General features: G+C 41.7%; 1 protein-coding gene across 1 annotated transcript in view; it reads right to left on the bottom strand.

Annotated features, from left to right (window-relative positions):
- The window catches only part of grin2db (glutamate receptor, ionotropic, N-methyl D-aspartate 2D, b), a 55,117-nt gene extending 42,631 nt beyond the window's left edge, over positions 1-12,486 (bottom strand). The window contains exon 1 of the mRNA XM_006802943.2: positions 12,140-12,486. The gene's annotated coding sequence lies outside the window, so the exon portion shown is untranslated. The remainder of the gene's footprint in view (positions 1-12,139) is intronic.
- Between the last annotated feature and the right edge of the window lie 11,429 nt (positions 12,487-23,915).

Raw genomic sequence — 23,915 nt, 5'->3', positions numbered from 1 at the left:
CCCCCTTCTCCTGTATGCTCGAGCGCCTGCGGTGACTGTAGAAGAGCACGTCCTGAGAGAGGTGGGGAGCTCTTGGGTAGATGTCAGTTGCTGGCATCCACACTTCTCTGAGCCCCTTTCACACTGAACTCCAATGGAGGCAGCGTGCCAGACCGCGCGCTGCATCGGATCTGCTGGGAAACGTGAGCGGGGATGGGAGTTTGAGTAGTCTGGAGTTTGTGCAGTGTGGAGTTGCGGAAGTGCGGTGTTCAGCATTGTGTTTAGCTCACAATGAGGCTCTGCTGCTTCATTCCTTGCTGTCACGCAGAGTAATGGACCTGCTCTCAGCTGCCTGTGGCACGAGCTGCACTGAATCAGCTTAGGCCATTTTCCACAGCCAACACACACAAAAAAACATATGTGAAATATATGCAATCTAATAAATACTGTGCTATACTCTATTAGAAGAGATTGCAGCTTCTCGCTCTAAGTGCCTAGGTTAAGAAACACACATTCATGAAGATGAAGACTCAATTCATCTCCTTTTTTTTTTCATTTGTCCACATTTAAGCCCGACAGTGTGCTTGAGAAAACGGCCATGTGTAGCCTCGATAATTTTCTTTGGTACATAGCTGTACTGTACTAAAAGATAAGATAAAGTGCCAGCACAGTGTGGTGTCCATAGTGTGCATATATGTGAGTGTATCAATGTGTGTGTGTGTGTTGTGGGGGATAATATGGCAGTGTGTGGGAGCGGAGGAATGAAGAGAAGAGTGCAGCTGGAGCTCAATGCTCCTCGTGTTAATTGGCCCATACTTCAATCACAGCCACTGGAGTGTGTCCTCTCTGACGGAACAGATCCTCTCTCCCTCTCTTTCCCCCCTTCCCAATATCGCACCCTCTCTCTCTCTCTCTTTTTTTCCCTTCCCCCCTCCCTCTCTGTCCTGCTGCACTTGTTCATCCACTCACTCATGCACTCTCACTTAACACACACACACACACACACACACACACACACACACACTCACGCACTCAGTCTGTCTCACTGAGTCACTTTGGATTTTTTGGTGTTTTACTCGTTCATTCATCCTCTCATTCATTCATTCATTCATTCATTCATTCAGTCTCTCTACCACCTCACTCTGCAGCATGCCACTGTAACCGACTCCTGCCCTCTCTCCTTTCCCTCTGTTTTCCTCTATCGCTCCCCATTCTTTCCCTTCACGCACGTCTTTGTCCTGCGCTTCTTTCACTCTCTGCTTCCTCCCCTCCCTCCCTCACTTACTTCCTCTCTCCCATTTCTCTCCCTGTCCCTATCGCACTCGTTCTCTTTGATCCCTGTCGAGTAGAAGAGCCACCAGGCAGGCGAGCGGCTCTTGTTCCCATTGTGCATAGTGTGCAGAGTGATCGACAAGAAGCTCAGCGTGCAGCAGTAGGGCGTACAGTGCTCTGTGTGTTTCTACTGCATGGCTGTAAACAGCAGTAGTAAAGCTTGCTGCAGCCACAGCTGCCCTGCTTGGATTTGCAGAGCTGTGACTATCATAAGCCATTCAAGGAAAAAAATCACGCAGGCATCTATCAGCTCAGCAGGTCCTCAAAGAGGAAAGACAAATCACAATATGTTGCTTTTGTTATGAGACAGCTTTGCATATGGATTGTTTAAACTTAAGGTTAGGTGATATAGAAGATGCGAAATAAATCGAGTTGGCCTCTTTATCAAATAAAAAAAACCTCTTCGATATTAAGTCTCAAGGCCACCGCTCTACTTTGTCTTCCCGCAAAATGCAAATTTATATACTGTATATGATATTATTTCATATAAGCTGCAGTACTATGTGAGATGGGAAAGCAAAATCTCCCCTTGGCTCTTCATGCCAAACATTTGTTTCTGGCAGGTAGTCTCCACATGTCCTTTTCATATTTCGTAACCCTTTGGAAGAACAAAATGAAACAGTCACCTTGACATCTCACTTTGATGTTTCTTCACAGCAAGACGGCATTTTATTCTGACATTTCAAGCTTCCATGTGGTCGTACAAAATGCACCTCACTCCGAGGTTCAGAGGATCTTGCCTTTAATTCAGGCTTTTTTTCTTTTTTTTTACGTTTCGGATTAAACTCTCCTGCCAAGAGACCGTGTCAATTAATTGGGCTCCACTTCTGTACATTGAGGGGATAACTTTCATTACTTGAATGGGAGGACACTCCTTGTTTCTCGTCCCTCTATGGATTGATGGAAATGAGATGAAGCTGACCTTGGACCCTGCCTCAGTGTTGCACTAACAATTCGCTGACCTCGTTTTTTAACAAAAAGGAAAATGTCTTAGTCTTACCCTCTGTGGTTTCTGGCACACCAGACACACAAAGCAGTGACGGGAAAATCACATCCATTACGGATGATCATTATTGAAATATTTGACATTATCCACATCTCATCTTTCTAACTCGCAGCATTCAGGACAGAGTGTATAATTACCTAAGTGGAGAATGCCTTTTGATTTTGCTTATTATGAACCTGCACATGCCGGGTAATTGCTGTAATGCTCAGAAAAAAATTAACTCACGTAACCCGAGAGGAAAAATCAGCTGATAAAATTCATGGCCTTTAATTTTTCTCTGTAATAAAGCCTAGGCATCTTAAATTATCCACACTCTCTTGCTTTCCCCCCTCTCTCTCTTTGGTTTTGTGTGTGTGCTTGAGTGTGTGTGTGTGTGTGTGTGTGTGTGTGTGTGTGTGTGTGTGTGTGTGTGTGTGTGTGTGTGTGTGTGTGTGTGTTTTATAAGTCAAGCTACAGGCACATAAATCTGTTTACATGGTCATATTTTGTAGATCCTGCCTCACTTTTCGGGATAAAAAGCATGTCCTCCTAACATAAATCCTTAGTTTAAGAATTATGTTTTGTCCAAGTAGTACTTAGGTTTAGGTTAAGGGTACATGTACAGCAAATAAGTCAGTGCTATGTCCTAAGAAGTGATGAAAACACAACTGTCTTGTGTGTGTGTGTGTGTGTGTGTGTGTGTGTGTGTGTGTGCGTGTGTGTGTGTGTGTGTGTGTGTGTGTTATCTTTCAACCCCGTCATTCATTTAATCCTCGGGGCATTTCAAGCTCACACACAGAGTGCTTTGAGCTGCACAGTCTGCATAAACAAAATCAATTTGTGTTTGAATGATGAACAGAAATATTCTCTATTCTCTATTTTATCTTCTCCCTCCCTCAAACTCACAACCAACACATCCATTCAGTAAACATCGGCAACAAATGATCTACTACTCTCATGAGTTTTCAGACATAAATACCAGCGAGGTCATAAACTTTCATGTGGAAAGGCCAGCGTCTGGGGAGCTTGCAGCTGGAATTTGTACCTTACAAAGCATTATTTCAATAAGCCTAAATGGCCTATACTAGCTTTGTAGGGAGACTACATAGCTTATATGTCCAGTGCTAATGCTGGTAAAAGGAGCAAAGGTATTTCATTTTCCCAACACAAAAGGCAGCAAAGGACTGCAGTGCTGGTGCCTGGCCCTCCCTTCTTTTCCCAGGTTGACTATGATATCATATAATTTACTCCTTCTAATGTACATATAAATTGTTTTCTGTAGTTCCTTCCCCCCCTCAAATCTCTTAAGATGTGCTTACAACGCACAGCTTGGGGGATTATCTTATTACGTTTGTTTTAAAAAGGAATAAATTCTCACTGCACAACCTGCATCCAGAAACTCCCAGGGCTTTCGGTCTAGGGAAAATAGCTTCAATATTAGAGCACTATCAATGCATCTAATAATAAAAATGCATTCATACTGAGCATTTACATAACATACTGTACATTCATGAATGAAATGCTTGACTGATTGATGTTTTTAACAAGCACTGAGACTGAAATTAGGAACAAAATGGATGAAGGAGTCACAGCATACGTGATGAGGCAGTCGAAATAAGCCTCGGAATATTCGCCATTTAGCGGCGTCGCATTAAAGCATTGAACAAATACCACGTTTTTAAGGATTGAAGCTAAACAGATTATTTTCCCACTCTAACTCGAACCAGTAGTCGCAAAGCCACACTGTTGCTTTGCTTCCATTAATTCCCTCATTGATTGGCCAGACACTGGGATCACCTAGCCAGATCTAAATCAGTCACTAATTAAAAGAGCAAGATGAAAAGCAGCCGACACAGCAGCCCTTCAGGACCTGTAAGGTGAAACATTCTTTAACAACTACAAACTAGGAAGCTGCTCAAGACTCACAGCAGAAAAAAGCACCTGGCTCTGCATAGTAATGATTCACAATCTTATTCTGGGGATAAACAGATTAAACCGGTGTGGGAAACCTTCACTGATAACTATTGTGTCTTTGTACAAGGTCACACACAGGCAAGTGCCAACGCACACAGTTGCACAAGCAGGCGAGCGTGCTCAAGGTTTGCACGTACGGGTGATTGTGTATAGCTCGTCTGTGACACTTACACAGACGTCCAAATGTTCAGGAAAATTTAAAGTGGGAGAAATATTAAGCTCGTCTCATTCCAAGGAAGGTGCCAAATGTTGCTGATTAAAGCTGGATTCCTTCTTCTTGAATTTGAAGCCGCGCAACAATATTGGATGCAGGTCTGAGCTGCATTCACAGCACATCTGGCTCCACCCGCGCTCATAACCAAAGGTGTTAGCAACACTTCTGTCACCAACTTCTGAACATTGGTGGATCAGGAAATGTACTCCGACGCAGACAGAGCAACCCTAACCAGCAAGGGGAGAAGAATATAAAGATCAAGACCAGCAAACGTTTTCAGGGTCTGATTTATAGCTTCAGTGGGAAATTTATGCCGCAACCTACGACGTAACCGCAAACCCCTCTGAACCCAACACCGGAATCCATCCATCTATCCCATCTCTTCCGCTTATCCTTATCATGGTCACAGGGGGCCTGGAGCCTATCCTAGCTGCCACTGGGCGAGAGGCAGGGTACACCCTGGACAGATCACCGGTCTGTTGCAACTCAGAGAGACACACATCCATTCACACCCGCATTCAAACCTATGACCAATTTAGAATTACCAATTAACCAAACCTCACTAACTGCAAAAGTTACCTGCCTACCTACCGCAGAAGTCTACAGGACTCAGGATGATTTTCAATAATAAGAGGTGGTGAGAGGTTAGTGAAGGGGATGTCAGAGCCCCGCTGTGTTCTCTTCACCCTCGGAGTTCACTAATGCTATGGTGTTTGCTTCACAGTAACAAATATGAAATGTCTGTTTTCTTTTTAAAGTCCTGACATATGAAGCTGTGGTATCTCATCAGAGATGTGCTCAGTAGGCTGAGATGGCCACAGCTCTTTCAGCAGATTTCATATTATCGTTTACAGAATGCAATTATAAGCAGTGAGAAAACGGTTCATGTCATGAGATATCAAAAATTTCTGACAGCTGTGCTTTTGCTATTAGAGGAGAAAAAACCCCAAGAAGGAAAAAACCTCCCTGTGGTCGCTTTAGTCTCTGCCACAGCAGCCCATCATGTGCACAGTGCAACTTGTCTGCAATCACTCACCGTGCAGGTAAAGCTTGCAAAAGTGAAAGTCGTCCCTTATTGCTGCAACCAACATGTTTCAAAAGGCACAACGTCGACTTAGAAAGCAAATAGTCTTCATTTGCAGTTTACGTCTCCCTTTACACAAGCACTCGATGAGTAGCTTGGAAGTCAGCTCAGACTTTGCAAAGTACGAGCAACCTGCCAGTGAGCAAAGCGATCGCAGTGATGTTTTCTGTGGTGCACCATATTCTTCTTTCTGACCAGTTTCACCTAGCAACTGGGCGTTTGGCTTCAGCAATCGATTTCACAGTGACTGCCATCAGCTTTCAGCAATTATTCACCAAACAGTCAGGGAATATACATTTTTTTCCTAGTGATCTGTGTGACTCTCAAGACCTGTGTGTCTAATTTACATGTAAATAAATAACACCATTAACCCACAACAATAAAGTTACAGCCAATATCATGCAGGTTTTTATCGTGCCAGCAAAACACAACTGAAGGATGGGAGACAGAGATGGCACATCCCACTGATGCTTGATCAGATTGGATATTTGGAGAGTTTGGAGTTCAGGTTGGTGCCTTGGGCTCTTCAACATGTTCCTCACAACAATCCTGACCACTCTGAGTGCCAGATATACAAGAAGAAGCACTCTCTGTATTATAAAGAGAGCGCAGTGACAAGATTGTGTGTAAAAGGTGGAAACTCAGAGGTTTGTGCAGATGACCCTAATTGCACAAATAGTTAAAGCTTATTTTTGGCGGTTGGTATTGAAATTAATTGATTGCACCTCTGTTTAGAAAACAGGACAACATTTGTGAACAACCTGCTAACCACATCTAACAGTGCTATTTGGGGATTGCGCTATGTTGCCCAATTTAGTAACTCTGACCCTTAGTGTTGTGGCAGAACACTTTATCCTTCTGGAGGCCACTGCCACTGGGGAGTGTCTTCAACACCCTCTAGGTGTTAAAACAGCATTCACGTGAAAGTGTGTTTTATCACAAGAAAAAGAAAAACTAGTCTTAATGTGATTCATCTGGTCTGAGTGGAAAGGTTCTAATAAAAATCGCATTACTCACTTTTTCCACCATTATGGCATGACTAACATATGACTGATGATTCATCTTTGTCGAGTCAGTGATAATACTGAGTCAAATTAAAAGCTAACGACAGCATAACAGTGAACACTGATCCACACACATACCCACAAAAACAAGTCTTCACAAAGTGACATTGCCCCGGACAGTTCATGATTCGAGCTGCAAACAGCTGACTTAATATTTGGGTATAGATGACATGGAGCATATAGTGCCAAGAATTGATTTCCTTTCCGTCTCCTATACTGTTCCGTGCAAAATGTGTGAACAAGTGTCTCTCTTTTCCCAAAGCTGCAGTCTTTTATAGAGTATATGCCACAGTTCACCACGGGACAGATCACATAACAATCGCCCAGATGAGTCCGAACAAGGGTAGCTTAAGGACACGGTGGTTTATTGGCTCATTTGACACATCAGATTCAAATTGCAATTACATAATTGAAAAGAAGGCATTCGGTCCTAATTACCTTTAGAGATAAACTAAAGAGGACTTAGATGTGAGAAAATATTCGGGAGGAATAATGAAAAATCGCAACCTGAAATGAAAACAAATTAATTGTAATCCTGAGTTAGGCTAACAGCATCTGTGCACGTTGTACATTTCACTCTTTTCAGTGTCAAAAAAAACAAAAAAAAGCAGGAGAGAGTCTGTAGAACTGTCTCAAATCACAAGGCCAGTTTTAGAAGCTGGAGCTATTTATGCAGAGATGAGGCACATTAAAACAGCACAGCAACATCAAACTATCTTCATCAGAGCCTTTTCTCCATCTCTGCGCTGACATTCCCTCTTCCTTCCTTGTCTTCCCCTCCTTGTTGTACTGTAGATAACACACTGTGCAAATTCCACTCAGGTGCAAACACACATATTTGCATTTGCAGCAGCTGTATGGTTGGCACCTGTTTATGGAGGAATTTCACATTCAAACTTAACATAAAAATAGTGCAAAGCTATTTTTATATGAAGTGATAAGACAATAAAACAAGTTTGACTTCGCACCTGGGACCTGCACCTTGTAAATCGCACACTGTACAAAGTCTACTATAAATGCCAGCTCCTGAGTTCTTTGAAAGGAGAATGACATTGAGTTTTAACAAAGCTCGCTCCCGCATGCAGCTCGGGGAAGACTCACAGATCCGAAGGCATGACACAATAGCTCGGGATGACTCGAGACATGGACTGCAGACAGAGCCTAACGTAGTTTTTTTTATAAATGCCCCCATTTCCTCTTTTTAATAACCACTTATGCTGTCATTTCCTGCCCCATCCATCATCATGAAGGACCGCACCACATTGCTGCAAAACGCTGCGCTCCGCAAAACATTCCTGCACATCTCTTTATCTTCTTTCATTACTTTTCTTCGTCCTGCCTTTCCTCTTTGTGTCTGTCAGTGTGTGCGCATGTGTCTCAATGCAGTGTGCACACAAGTGTATATATACAGTGTATAAATGTGCGCATCTCGTGGCCAAGGTCCTCTCTCATCCAAAACTGTGTGTTTGTGTCTGTTTGAGTGCCAGTATTCCTTTTGTGTGTATTTCTGGGGTATGCTTTGGTGTGTGTGTGTGCGTGTGTGTCTGACTGCATACCCATGGGTCTCTCCCTGAATGTACTTTTTGAGAGTTTGTGTGCCTGTGTATTGCATGCAGCCATGTGAAGCTGTGTGCCTGCTTTCTGCCTCCAGACTTGTATTCCCAAAACAAGCCGCGGGGCTCTGGCTCAGGTTTGTGTGTGTGTGTGCATGCCTGCTTGAGTGTGTGCACACACCTGTTAGACAACACTGTGCAAGGAGTGCACGCTAAATTGTCCCTCAGTTTTGTGTGTGTCTGTGTGATTTTGTTTATCAGTGTGTCTGTCAGCCAGCCTGTCCATTTGATTCTACTTCCCATCTGTTTGTTAGGTGACTATACAGGTGATATAGTCCAGGTATTTGAATGCACCTCTGAATTCACTCTACTAAAATGACACAATTATGTAGCTCTATCAGCATAAAGGATTTGATACTGTACTACTGTATTGGATTTTCCAGTTATTTTAAATCATATTGAAAGCTATATTTGCACCACTTCCATCAACAGCTACTAATTCATTTACAAGTTTATCCAAATACCTTATTCTGGGAGACGTCGCTCTCTAAAACATGGTGAACCAGTGCAACCAGATGATTTTTGTGTTTTTCCTCGCACTTGTCACAATCAAGTGCATCATAATGTTACTTGTGTAGCTAATTACTAGTAGATTGGTTGAGTTGTCACTGATAGCTTGGCAGCTGTAACGGAGCTAATCAGCAGAAATTTGAGGTACCTGCACTGATTTTACCAAAAAGGTTGTTTTGTTAAATCTGACTAGCAGACACAGATTAAATTTGAATATATTAGAATCACTACTATACTCCTATTTTTTACTGATTTTAACTGAAAATTTAAAATTTTTGCTAGAAATAAAGCCATAAATAAACATCCTCTACTAAATGTACCTATTTGTAGCTTCATTAATGAAGCCTGACTCCTTCATTAACGATTTATAATCTTCCCTGTCCAGTGTGACGTGTGTTACTGTCTTTAAATACCCAGAATTTCAATGAAGGAAAAAAAGACACTGGACAAGCTGGAGCGAGAGCATTTTGGATTTTTTTTTAAATATGTTTTTGCTTTAAAAGGTCTAAAATGATAGAAATTTTAAGATGTCTTATTATTTTTTGTGCAGGCAGTTAATTTATTATCTCAACTGTGCAAAATTTCACAATGGCACTTCCTGAAAAGATTCAGATTTATTAAATTGACTTTTAGTTGTAAGTCTTGTGTTGAGTGGCAGTTTCTTTTTTAAGCCATAACAGAACATCATTTAATTTCTAAACACCTGCATCATTAATAAAAAAAAATGTTTTAAGTGATTTTAGGCATTAAAAGCTTGACGACTGTAGTATCCAATTTTACACTTTAGATCAATTGAAACTGTAGAGAAGAGTCAGTTTGATAAATTGTGTTCCCTGCTGATTTCAATGGAGGGCATTCTTTCCTGAAATTATATGAATTTGTTTAATGAGCACCAGTCAGAGGTGTTATCGTAGGAAAATACAGATTTGTCCTTAATGAGTTTGATTTATTTATTGCTGCGAGTAAGCCAAAGAAGGGTTTTCAAGTGAAAATAGCACAAGACAGTCAGATAATTCATCAAAAAAGGGCATCTCACAGCCCACTCCCAACCACATGTATTCAATTCTGAGCTGCACTGCTGCAGGCCAAAGTGAATATGCAACACGTTTATCAATACAACCCAAAGAAGTGTCCAGAGGAGAAGACTGAGAAAGGAGAGTACAGTAATCGCTCCAAAACAGCGGCCTCTGATCTCGTTAAAGACTAATTGATGTTCTATGCTAACGAGCTTTACCTTAATTAGTGGTATTAAAAAGAACACTGGGCGCCACGTGTGCAGACGCTGGGAGAGGGGTTTGGGTGGGCGGCAGAATTGAGGAAACCATCCACTAACGTTGCATTGAGCAAATGATATAAGGGCGGGCAGAAGGAAGGTGGGAAAAGGAACAGGAAACCTTGCAGCGGAAGTTACAGGTTGCAGAGGTGAGAGCTTTGATGGAAAGGATGGAGGCGATAGGGAACGGGGGACTGGGGGGTGCAGAGACAAGCGAAGCAGGGACTGAGCTAAGCTTGAAGGTTTTCTGTGCCAGAGTCGAAGAATCAATGAGATGAAATTGATGAAGAGCAGGGGCTGAAGAAAACAAGCACACAAATGTTGACTCTATTGCTTCTCCTCATCTCTTCTCATGTGCTTTTCCAATCCCCCCCCCCCCCCCCCCCCCCCCAAGATTCAGTTCCAACCAACTCCTTCTCTTACTCTCCACCTCGTTTTCCTGCCTTCCCAATCTCTCGCCCAGTTCTCCCGCTCACATCCCTCCTCCACCCCCCCTCCCCCTTGTCCTCACACCTCTCATCCTTGTCTTCCTCTCTCTGCCCCTCCACACCTGCTGTCTCTCTCATCCTCGTCCCCTCCCCTCCTGCCTGCCCCTACTCACAGCTGGTACAGTACAGCTCTCTCTGGGCAACTGTACGACAGATCGTCAGAGAAGGGGGGCTCTACTGACACTGAAGGCAACACTTTACGGGCAGCAGTGCAGGCAGCACACTGCTGCAGTACGCCTGTGCGTAGATTTCACAGGGTTTGTGAGGCAAAGTGATAAACTGTACTGAGCACGTCACCTGTGGGTGAAAGAGCTGATTGAAATGGATATCAGCTACAGAATTCAGCTGAGAGAGTGAAGGGGAGGGGGGGGACCAAACACCCCACAGAAACGGGGGAAAACAAACACATTAATTCCAATTTCCATCAGGATAAATGTTGGCCTCACAATGCATTGCCACTCTCAAACACTGCAGCAAATCTGTAATAGAAGCAACACTGTGCCTCTCCGTTTTACAGGTCAACAGCATGAGCTTCTCCATTGGTGGTCTCTTTGGTCCAAGGCCTATTTTTTTCTAGAAAATGACCGATGATGATGAAGTGTGATGATGATGGTGTTGGTTGTGCCTGTTATTCACTCTATTAAAGTACCATAAGGCAAAAACAAAAGTTATTTGGGCACCCAAAGAGGTGCAGAAAATGTACATACAGAGTGAAATCTCTCACATACACCTTTACGCAGCTGGGCAAAGACAGAAAAAAAAGCAGAGAGAGAGGAAAAAACCGCCTGTTCCAGCTGTCTGAGAATGTTTGAGGCAAGTCAGCCTGTTGGGGGAAGATTCCTCGGTGGCAACAGAGGGATAACTGCGCGTTGCCATACGCCCAAATATTCAGCGTATCGGGATATAAATAGATCAAGAGGCAAAACTGATCGGCAATCTTGCGGGCTTAGCGCTATAGCTGTGCAAGACGAGCGAGCAGACGCGCTCACTCACACACAAACACAAGCACGCACTGACACTGACCACGCAGCCCGACAAAATGAGCATCAACAGATATGATCGCCTCAATTAATACATCCGCAGCAAAGTGAGGGGGAAACTGCAGCCAGCGCCGGTGTTTGAAGACTTAAACGGAACCCAAACTCTGTCTTTATTAATAATGCACAGAAATTTCCTGGCAGACAAAATCATAGCCTAAAGGTTTAGTCCATATGATTAATTGAACTACCGGTAAACTGTGTGTGTGTGTGTGTGTGTGCCTGTGCGTGTGTGTCTGTGTGTGTCATTAGACTATCTATCCCATCTGCTGTAAGGAACATATGCGTTAAGGTGCTTGTGAGTTCTCAGGCGCAGCAATGACAGAGGGGTCAAAGCCCCGGTGCGCCGGCCGTTTCCACATCTCCATCCATCCATCCATCTCTCCATCACCGGCGTCCGCACAGATGCCGACACCCGAGCCCGCTATCCCCGTCTCAATGACGCGTAGCACCCTCTCACTGCCCGAGCCGCAATTAATCTAAGCAGCAGTACAGAGTCTGTGTGCGTGGAGTGAAGCAGCGAAAAAAAAAAGAAAAAGAAAAGATGCCTCCGCATTGCAAATATCATTAAAATAAATGTACTTACTGTTTTTCAGCAGCCTGTCCCCCCTCTTTTCCTGGGTCCCTCCATCCTTTTTCACATCCTTCCTTTTTGAGGTATCCGTTTTGCGGGTGTCCCCCTCTCGCCGCCGCCGCCGCCGCCACACACACACACTCACACACTCACACACACACTCACACACACACAGACACGCGCGCTGTGAAAATATATATCTAAATATATATATGTTCTACATGTATTCAATTTCTCCGATCTCTCTCTTTTCCTCTCCCTCCCTCTCTCCTCTCCTCTCTCTCTCTCTCCCTCTCCAGCTCTCCCTCTTTCCCCGATCTTTTGTTAAAATTCAGTATATGCGCCCCGTCACCTAGCAACCGTCAACCTCTCTCTCTCCCCCCTTTCTCTCTCGATTTCTCCCCCCCTCCCTCCCTCTCTCCATCACTGGCGACACGTGTTGAATGCTAAACTTAGCGGTCCGGAATAAAATTAATAAAGGGATGGACGCTCTATATCTCCCCCCTTTCTCTGCCTTCCCCGTCTCCCTCTTTCACTGTCGCGCGTATCATAATGCAATATAAATATTTACTAGAACCACTCAGCCCTCTCATTGCCCCACCACCACCATCGCCACCTCCCTTGCGTCCCTCCGCATTTCCCCTCCCTCTCTCCCTCCCTCCATCCATCCATCACCGGCTGCCTCCCTGCATCCCTCCCTCGCGTCCTGCCTTTTTTTCCCCTCCCTCCTGCCTCCTATCGCCTCTTTCTGCTTCTCCAAGCAAAACGGAGGCGCCACACCAGCGTTTGTGGATCCACATGTGAGTGTCATCCTGCCTGGTGCGTCTTTGCATTGCATGGAGTGTGTGTTTAAATGTATGTGCGCGCGTGCGCAAGCGTGCATGTGAATGAGAAATCTTTACTACAGTAGCATGTCAGTGACCATGTGTGAGCGGCTTGCGGAGGATCAAGACGCATGCAGTAGGATCATAACACTGCAGCTGAGTTAGGCCTGAGAGCTGAAATTACACATTTATATTAAAGTAACTTTTCACAACCGTTTGCAAAGAGAAATGCAAATGAAACAGTGGGGTAAATAATAAACTAAATTACTCCCTCTTTTATTTACAGTCCTCTCTCTCCCAAAAATTAATTTGTTAAATGTAGAAGGTGGTGTTGTCCTCATCTGTGTGTAATGTCAAATCAGCATTAATCAATAGTTAGTCTCAGATCGCTCTGGAAATGGTGCTGTGATAGGAGTTTAACCTTTCCAACAGACTTTGAGATTGTGGGGGGAAAAGTAGACATGCATGTAAAAGAAACCACAGAAAGAGAGAAAGAGTCTCTTTGTATTGATGTATTCGAGTATTGCAGCTTAGTAAATGAAGGCACTCCTCGCTTCCATCTAATTGAGCCATCATCAATTTGAAAACTATCTGTGTGCACACAAACTGCAGTTGTGCAGATGCAGACTCAGACAAATGTCTAGAGGCTCAAAGTCCTTTATCAGACTTTGAACAATCGGTCATAAAGATACTGCATCACACAGTCATCATCACAAATGTGCATGAAAAAAAGATTTTGTTGGTAAAGTGTTGTTTTATTATCTCAAGGTGTAAGTTACAAAAAAAAAATCCAAAAATATTCCAGACAGAAAAAATCTATTTTTTGTTAATCACAACATTTTAAAAAAGAGAGCGAAAGAAAAATGTTGGGACAGAATCTATTTCCAGAATCTGTGTCGTCATTAGGAGCTGCAAAATGTTTTCACACAGACTAAACTTCATTAGGAAAAACATTACCTCTTGACACAGAGACAGAAAACTCAGAGATAAAAATTTGGGAAATAAACACAAAACTAATTTCACCACTGGTGAAATAAAAGAAAAATTAGATTTTTATTTTGGTGGTGAAGAAGCAGATTTTCTACACGTAAAATTAGGAAAAGAGACACACATGTTCACCCACATTACCTGGATGGCAACTAAGTTACTTTTATTTATTATCTTCCCACTTATTGTGATTACTAACTGATTAATCTGCAAATACTGACATAAACTTCTGTGAGACATTGGCTGATATCATAAAACTAAGTCCACAAACACAAGCATGCGCAGTCCACCTCCACGCAGACCAGTGCCCACCACGTTGTTTCCACTCGGTATGTTTTGTGATGGAGCGATGCTGCGCTGGGGACAAATAATTACGAACATAAACCACTGCTCGTTAATCTACATGCACACTGATGTGTAGTCAGTTTAAGGGCACGTTCCATATGGCAATAAAGGTTAGGATGTTAGGCGATGAAGCTGATCTGTTTGTCCCATCCCAGTGATTAGGCTCCAGATGGTATAGAAAGACTGGTGGCCGCTGTTCCTAGGCCATACGATTTGCGATAAGAGAGCCATATCTGGTTTAGTGGTGCGTTCACTGTCGCTGTCGTGGTATTAATAGGCTAGATACATATCAGCTATTCCTATTTTCTGCTTTTGGGGGGGGGGGGGGGGGGGGGAGAGAGAGAGAGAGAGAGAGAGAGAGAGAGAGAGAGAGGTGAACCAGCTGCTCTGCTCTTCATATTCCTCTTGTTATCTGTATTTGCCACATGCATTCATCTTCATTTGCATTCATCAATCAATTCATCATCACAGCTCGCTCGTGTGCTCCTCTCTCTCTCTCGCTCTTTCCTCCTGTCCCTGTGGTGGGCTCTCCGTTTTGCCTGGGGTCTACGGAGATGTTCGAGTGGCAACATTAGGGTTTATGAGGCATGTGATGGTATGCATCATCACTGTATTTATTCCTCAATGCGCGTCGGCATGCTTCTGTAGCACACAAAGACCCACGCTTTCTGAATGTGTTCACTGGATAGTTACAGTATGGGAACACGTTCTCCGCTTGTGACGAATAAAGGCTGGATGCACAATCGAGGCACATTGCTTTGCTGATGTCTGTTTGTTTTCCAGGGTACGACTACTGTCTGTGACCGCATATGTGTGTTTGTGTGCTGGAGAGTGAGAGTGTGAGAGACAGTTTGATTTTTGCTGTTTGCTGTAATCTGATGTGACTAGGTTCTCCTATCTCTATTTACGCATCTGTTTAGCTCTGAGCTAACAATCAAACAGTAAGATTTTCTCTCCCTCGTTCTCTTACTGTCTCTCTCTCTTGCAAAAACACAAACAAATACACATATAGTTTGTGTACAGATGCAGAGAAGCGCAAGGATGAAATTGCCTTCAGTATGGTGGACTCCATGACAAGATTCCTCCTTAAATTCTATTTGTTTTCTTCAAATACTATTTAAAAATGGACATTTCTCACTTTCATAATGGTAAAAACATTTTACAGACCTCTTCAGAGGTTTGAAATGGATCAAACCCACTAGGTCAGGCTCTTCCCATAATAATTGATTATCAATCTGTCCAATTATGAAACCCAAACTATTGTGAATCTATGGGTCAGCTGCTTTGATGTAAAAAATAAAGAAAATGGACTCTTACTTACACAGTGCTTTTCTACTCCATTTAAGCTTTTAAAGTGCTTTCTTACTACAAGCCTAAGCACTTTTAAACCTTCAAGATTCATTAGATTTCAGTATCTTGTTCAAGGATAAAACAACACGAAGGCTGAAGGAGCCAGGGATCAAACTACCACCTGAGCCACAAAAACAGAATATCTTTTGTCGGTCATCTAGCAGTTGCGTGTCTACATACATGCAAAATATGTCAGTAAAAGAACAGGAAACATACCAATGGTGATTATCTTAAGAGATAAAGAAAACTCAAGAGCTATTGTTCACCGGGCATGGGTAACCATTTCTGCTGGTGGCTGACGTACTTCCTCCCCTGACTGACGTGACAAGGTCATTTGTAATTATGATGGAGATGACAAAGATGGCAGTAATAGTACCAGCTTACTTATTTTCTTGTCCCTTCTTCCTCCTCCCTCAGATGAGACTCATTGTCAAATACTGTGGGGCGCAAGCATGCACACAGAAATGCTCACGTGCACACATCAGACACAACCCAGTAAACCAGTTCTTACTTGTTGTCCCACCTTATATGTATTGTGTTTTTTCTGTTTCTGCCCATACAGTTTATCAGTTTAAAAACATCTGGATAGAACCTGTGGTGAAGGAAGTATTTGGGTCCTTAATTAGGCAAAGTTTTGCTGATACAACATAAAAAATACTAGTTTATGTATTTATTGCAAAAATAAAACATATTGTGACAAAACAGATGTAAAATATCAAAGATCCGGTGCTAAAAATGCATTTAAAGTGCCTTACTATGTATTACACATTACATCATCACTTATGTAATTAAAGTGTGAGCAGCATTTTCCTGTTGTTTGCTAATGAGAAGCTAATATATATATTTCTTTATATTCTGTTGGGCAATTAATTTAACACAGTGCATTTTATTAAGTCATCAGTACGCTGTCTGTTTTCATTTGCAAAAAGTACAGAATAATATACAGAACTGTTATGAGACAGAAATAACTACAAACCTCAAGCTGTGCATAGATAATGTGCATAAACACATTATTTGAAATGTATATTTCCACCATGACACAAAAGTCTTTCAATTTTTAGAAAATTATTTCTTCTAAGCTAGAGATTTACTAAATGTAGTGCTGTGCAAAAGTCTCGAGCTCCCCTTTATCTCTTTTTATCTTGCTTCTAAGGAGCCAGACTTTCCTGTACATAGTTAAAGTGGTCTTGAGCAATAGTTCTCCAGGCTTTATGAAGGTCTTTCAAACCTTGGTCACTTTTCAGTCCAATCCTTCTGCCTGTTTTTTAAACCACTTAACGCTAACCTATGAATCATTCAGTCATAGATTAGATTAGACTAAATAATGGTCGAATCTATAGAAAATGCTAAAGATAAGACAGTTTGACAGGCATAAAATAATACTTTTGTACCAACAAAGTGGTTTCAAGAGAGCTATTTGCTGAACTTGGCATATCATGCCCTTAAAATATTAGGAAAATATCAGGAAATTAGACGAGTAGAGAACAAAAGAATTAGCAGACCTGTATCTATAGTAGTAGTATTGTAAAGTAACGTCCTTAAGAAATAGTGTAAAAAAAATCCAGCAAAGACCCAGGAGCTGAGAGAAGCATCTGATCCTTCAGTTGATCCATCTACTGTTCACCGAAGCCTCATCACAAATGGTCTGGAAGGGAAAGGTGGCTGTAAAGGAGCCATTTTTAAGGAAGGCAAACAGGGAGAAAACACTGAGGTATGCAAAACTACACAAGAACTGAGTTGAAAATCAAAAAGTGAGGGTTCAAACTGTCATCAATATGTACAAAGGTCATGACAGAGGTGCAGCAGTGAGCGTCTACAGCATAGGTATCAATCTCTGGCCCGCGGGCCAAATTTGGCCCGCAGCCTAATTACATTTGTGGACGCGAAGCCATACCAAATTACTATTAGAGCTGACCTACTGGTATTATACAGCTAATATATATATATTGTTTAGTATTAAGCTTTGCTTGTTCCATATTCAGTTTTTTAAGCAAAACTTGTTTGAGTCCATAAGAAAAGATTAATTCTCATATCTGGAGGAAGATTTTTTTTTCAATAAATATTAATGTTAGCCCGCGACTTTGTTCCAGATTTGAATTTTGGCCCACTGTGTATTTGAGTTTGACACCCCTGGTCTACAGCCATCTGTGAAACACGGTGGAGGCTCAGTCATGGTTTGGAGCTGCTTTTCAGCCACTGGTGTTGGAGATCTTGTTAAAATTGATTGAATTATGAACACAGAAAAGTAGCATCAGATGCTGACCCATCAGGCAATACCATCTGGAAAGTGTCTAATTGGTAATGAAAATGACATGAAAATAATGCCAAACACAAACAGTGGAGCACTATCAGTCGTGGACTTGTCTACCCAAAGCGCAGACCTCAACCTTATTGAGGCATCATCTTGACCTATAATGAAAGAAAAGGCAGCAAACATCCAAAAAAGAGCTTTGAATGTCCTTTAGGAAACCTGAAGAACTATTCTTGAAGACTAATTAAAGAAATTATAAGAAAGCTGCCTGAAGGAGTTCAGGCTGTGTTGGAGAATTAAGACGGTCACAGCAAATATTGACTTTCAACTCGTTAGTATTGTACAAAATTTGTTTTTGCCTTAAATACTGTATTTCCATGGATGTTTGCACATTTCAGTAGATTGCAACATCCGTTTTCCATTTTCCTAGCAAGATATAAATAAATGAGGGTTGGATCAATTTTTGCAAGACTTTTGCATTGCACTGTTTATTTAGTGGTAACATCAGAAATGGTGACTGAATACCCGATGAAATATTGTAAAGGTGAATAGGAGTTATCATTTAAGATTATTTTCTCCAAAGATGTTCTCACATTTGCTTCTGTTTTTAATAAACTAATAGCATATGTTAAAAAAGATTCGGGTATTAATTCATTAAATGAATGGCAAAATATTAATTGGAAATGTTGTCATCATATCACCATTTTTCATGCCAGAACGCGTGCATGACTCCAGCTGTCAGCATTTGACACTTTATTTTTTTTATGTATTAATGTGCTTGTTTGTTTTTTGTATATTTCCTGCACTGAGTGCCACTGTCATGATACTTTTTAAAAACATTTTCAATCGAGGACTTGGTAATGTAGTATTTGAGTATGGTAATTATACTAGATAAGCAAGCACTGCATCTGAATACCACTGTTTTGCATTTATGTGCTGTTAGGAAGATCCAACATCTGTGGCTGTTTTATTGAAAATCCAACCCAGAAGACAAGTGATAAACAAACATGGCTGGCCTGCAGATTAACAGCCAACACAATAAGCCTAACAAACTCTACTTAAGACTCTTCCTACCCACAAGGAGCGTGTTCATACAAGAGTTGTTTTTACTTTTCACTGGCAAGAAATTTGTCGCCAAGCCAGTTCTGTAAGATTTGTCATTTAGGGATTACAAGATTTCTAGGAAATGAATTTGATTTCCTAGTTCCAAGTGAAAGCAGGGAGAAACATGGATTGGAGAAAATAATTCACATGTGTGCCAGGTGGTGAATTGTTTGAACATTATAACATAATTTTTACCAATTAGTATTTTTAATAAAATAACATTAGGGGTGAGTTATATTACTGGGAAGCCCAGTTGTGCAACAGTTAGTACTGTTGCCTCCCAGCAAGAGCGTTCCTGGTTCAAATCTGGAATCCGGCTGGCGTTTGTGTGGAGTTTGCCTTCCTCCCCTTGTCCAAAGATGTGCATGTTAGGTTAACAGGGGGTTGTGATGAAATGTCTGCAGGTGTAAATGTGAGTTTGAATGACTCGCTCCCTGTTCTGTAACCTGCCCAGGGAGCACCCTTTCTTTCACCCTGTGACAGCTAGGATACACAACCGGGAATTTTAGAACAGTTAGAGAATTATGTAAACTCATGTAGTCATGTACATCTACTTAGCAAGCAAAAGGTTGCTGGTTCAATACCAGCCGGTGACACAAATCACCTTATGGGTTGCATCGGGTAGGGTGTGTGAGTAAGCTGAAACTACTTGCTACTTGCTACGACCTGTTGTGAGAAGGCAGCAGCCAAAAGTAAAAGTAAAAGCTTTAGTGAACATGCCATCACCAAACTCTCACTAATGAAACTGCATTATATTAAGCTGACAATTGGCTGACATATTTCTCCACAGCCATTGTGTTCTTTGTGAAAGCAGGAGTAAGAGGTTAGAGCTGGTATGTTATCAGCTAATGCTAGCAATATTGTTGACATTAGGTGGAATGCTCATTTTGGCCCTATTTTAAAGGAAAACCAAAAAATAGAACTGCGTCTAAAATTTCCCCCGAGGATAACCCAAAAACTGCAGGACAAAACAACAAATCTGATCTAATATACCCATCATCTTAATAAAGCTCGTCCAAGATCAGCATTGCTACTGACCAGTGATATTGTCTGACCATTGAGTTAGCATTAGCCAATTAGCTATTGCTATAAAAAACTAGTAAACCAACACGGGTAACCAAAATTTGGCTAATAATAATAGCAAACCTAAGTTAGTATAATATATTTATTATAATTTATAAAAGAATGAAGAAAACACCTAAATGCTTACCATTTGTTCCAGAACAGAGTTTTATATAAGCAAAGTCATTTTTTTCTTTGTCCTCCACATTTCGAAGCTATGACATCACAACAATGTGACTTTTCAGTTGCAATATTAATCCTGGACCAACATCATTAAAATGATGTGGGAACAACACCAAGAGGAGATATCAGATCTGCACCTGCTTTTGGAGCCAGCCTCGAGCGGTTACTCTGGGAACTGCAAATTTTTCACACTGCATCCATTTTCAGTCTCAGAGGTTTGCATCCAATTCAGTCCGCCTTAGGTTTCACTTGTAACAAAGCTAGTGAATCAGTATTAACCTGCAGAATGAACTTTTCAGCACAAGCAATGTATTACTGGCCATTAGTCAGCTCCAGAGCTCATGACGTCTATGTATTTTTTTTTTTTCAATTTCAGCTCTGCTGTAGCTCTTTATAACCTTAACTAGGTTTTACGAAGCACTTTAAAACTGCACAACACACAACAGTGGAGCTTTACAATGCAGAAAGAGAGGCTGCCGGAATATATACACACTATACTTCATGAAGCAAAAGATTATTGTTGCAATTAAAGCTTTTTAAATTGTGAATAAGCCATGCTTTTATAGCCCTTTAAAATATATTTCTCATTTACCCATTCACACTCCCCCCTGACACACTAACACAAGCCAGTGCCTCCCGATGGCCAGGGACCAAAATGCTAACCCTAGTATTAGTGGACAACGTGCTTGACCACCTGAGCCACAACCACCCCCGTGAAAGGATAATTTTATGGAAAAGAATATGTAATGAGTTTTTAGGGGTTTAATCAATGCCAGAAGGAGGACGTTAACAACCCAACCCCCTTTCAGCACCTGCAGACACACAGGCAAATAAATGACTGGAATCTAACCTCAGCTAATTCAAACTGCAGTTTATTACATAGACTACAGGTTTGGATATCTTTGATATGTTCTGCAGCAAGATAGTTATTTCTACTGAAACATAGGCATGCCATAATGTATATCCAAGCTGGGGGAATACCACAAGCAGTGAGAGATTGAGGAGTAGTGAGAAGGCTTAGTGTCTCAGAGGAGTGGTTTAGACTGGCAGTATACTCTACCTGAAATTGAATTTGGCATGTTCATGCAGGCCACATGACAGAGGATCAGCCCTCAAACACCTTGCAGTATTTGAGGGCTGATCCTCTGGTAAAATATTTTCTTTGCCTTGTTCACCAATTCACATTCAGTTTTATTGTTTTTGTTGCTTTTTGTTTCTTAAATATCCGGTTCTGTTGTTTTCTCTCAGTGTGACTGGTAAGTTCCTCCATCTGGCATAGATGTCATTAAACAAACAGATCTTGAGCCACAGGGAATACGCTGAAATTTCCACACAGTGCTGCATTCAACAGTTGTTAAGAAACCACTAAATTGTATAGTACTGGTGAGACTATATGCTATAAAATTGAGTGTAAAATTGCATGATGGGGGGCTGGTTACATGCGATAAACAGACAGTGGAGAAGGGGTTTGGTAGAGTAATGTGCAAGGGCCGTAGAGCATTGTCATGTCTTTAATAAAGCTCGAGATGCCTTTTCATCTTTCTGTAAATTCCCCCACCTTGCAAATTACTCTATATGCGTGCTTTTACTTTACATTCAGTCATTGAGTCCATCCCTCTCTCCCTTTCTCTCTGTCCCACAAACCCAGCAGAAAGTGAGGGAAAGTGGCAATTGAATTTCCTTTCAGAGCAGTGTGTGGAATAGGAAAAAGTGCAGGGCCACAGCGCTAGCCTCTATCTCATGCAGACACTGAACGCAGCCTTAATCCATTCCCTTGCCCTTCCCCTTCCACACACACTTGTCTCCAAATCCCCTCCACTCCATTCCTGGAATAAATTATTTCATTTCTTTTTGGTCCGCAGCATTTTTATTCGTCTCAGTGGCATGCCTTAACTTCTGTCCCTGTGGAGAGCCCTGATGAATGTGTTGGGCTCGCAACCTCTGATCATCCCTGCTCTGAACGCCTTTAGATACACACTAGCTTCTGGCTGCCTCCAATGCACATAAGAATTGTCTCTCCTCCCCCCCCCCACCCTCCTCCCTCTGACTCACAAATACACAAAGGAATAATGCAAGCTATAGAATAGATCTGGATCTTTTATCTTTTTCTTCACACGCACACAAACTCTGCAGAGACAAAAACACATTTTCGCTCTCCTCTGTGGATATGAGCTGGCAATGCTGCTCCTTGTTCTGCTTAATGATGACATTTAAGAACACTGAACATTTTCAAATAACATCCATAATTCATTGGGGAAAATACTTTCAGCAATGTATAGACTGTATGTGCACAATTCAATCTAAACTGCTGAGTTCATGGACAAGGCGTAAAGCTGAAAATTAATTATTCTTTTTTTTTATACACATAAATCTAATTGTAGTCTCAATACTTAATTTTAAAAGAAAAAAAGCCTGTGTGATAACATAAATGCAAATGGGTTACAAATTAAAGGCGAATGCTAATAGTCACTTCACCCCTGTAGGGAGGGGATTGGTCATCTTTGTCGTGTTGTGTGGAAATTTTGGTGGTGTGTTTGTGCCTTTAGAAGGAACAGTTTCACCTTCATCCTTTGATGAAACATTCCTATCCTGATGGGAGGGAAGTCTTCCGGGATAGGAATGTACCCATCCATAGAAAGCAAGCATGCACTGTTTACTTATACAACACTTTTAACCTACTAGAGTCTCAAAAGTCTTTACAATAGCCAAAATGCACCACATTCCAAACTGGAAACAAAAAGGCATACACGTTACACTGCAATTACACTGCAATTAAAAACATAAAGAATAATAAAAAGACAACACATAGTTAGAAAGAACACGAAGTGACCAAATGTTTTGTTGAGTATTAAATTCATAATGCACAATTACCAGAGTTTGTATCCAAGTGTTAAACAGTGGAAACCAACAAACCGAAGGGATATTATTTGGTAAAATAGTGCTCCATACCTCCAACAGACTTTGTGATACACTATATGGACATAAGTACTGGGCCATCTCCATATTACACTTAAAAGGAGCCATGGAAACTCATGCCATGTGAAGCGCTCGGTGCACGGTTTTGTTAATGTTGTTAATGCCAGAGGTTTGCAGCTCTGCAGTTATTGAGTCAGCAGAGCGTTAGTGACTTTTACGCATACCTCAGCACTCGGCAACTGTAGCTTTATGTGGTCTGCCACTTCATGGTTGAGTTACTGTGTTTCCTAAATGATTTTACTTTGGTTTCACTTTTACCACTTGCAGCTGATTTTTGAATATCTAGAAGGGGAAAAGAACTTCACAAACTGTCTTGCTGCTACAGTGGCATCCTTTCACAGTATTATGCTGGAATTAAGTGAACATGACCCAGTACTTTAGTCTATATGGCTGATTATGGGTGTGTTCATGTGTATGTATTTTTTTTACATGTTCATTTATCTTCAATGTGAAGCTTTAATCTGAACTGCAAAGCATTTTGTAACTCTATTGTCAGTTATTATCACATTGTAATAATAAAGTTATTATTACAAGGATATAGTGTTGTAGAATCAGTGCTAACTGCTAGTGAAGGTATTCTGGTGGCATGTGTGGACATACACCGTACTGGGGCGATCGTGGCTCAAGAGTTGGGCGTTCGTCTTGTAATCGGAAGGTTGCCGGTTCGAGCCCCGGCTCCGATAGTCTCGGTCGTTGTGTCCTTGGG

The sequence above is a fragment of the Neolamprologus brichardi genome, chromosome 11 (genome assembly GCF_056152115.1).
Source record: "Neolamprologus brichardi isolate AB-2024 chromosome 11, ASM5615211v1, whole genome shotgun sequence".
NCBI classification, from domain to species: Eukaryota; Metazoa; Chordata; class Actinopteri; order Cichliformes; family Cichlidae; genus Neolamprologus; species Neolamprologus brichardi.
This window is presented reverse-complemented; position numbering and strand designations above follow the sequence as displayed.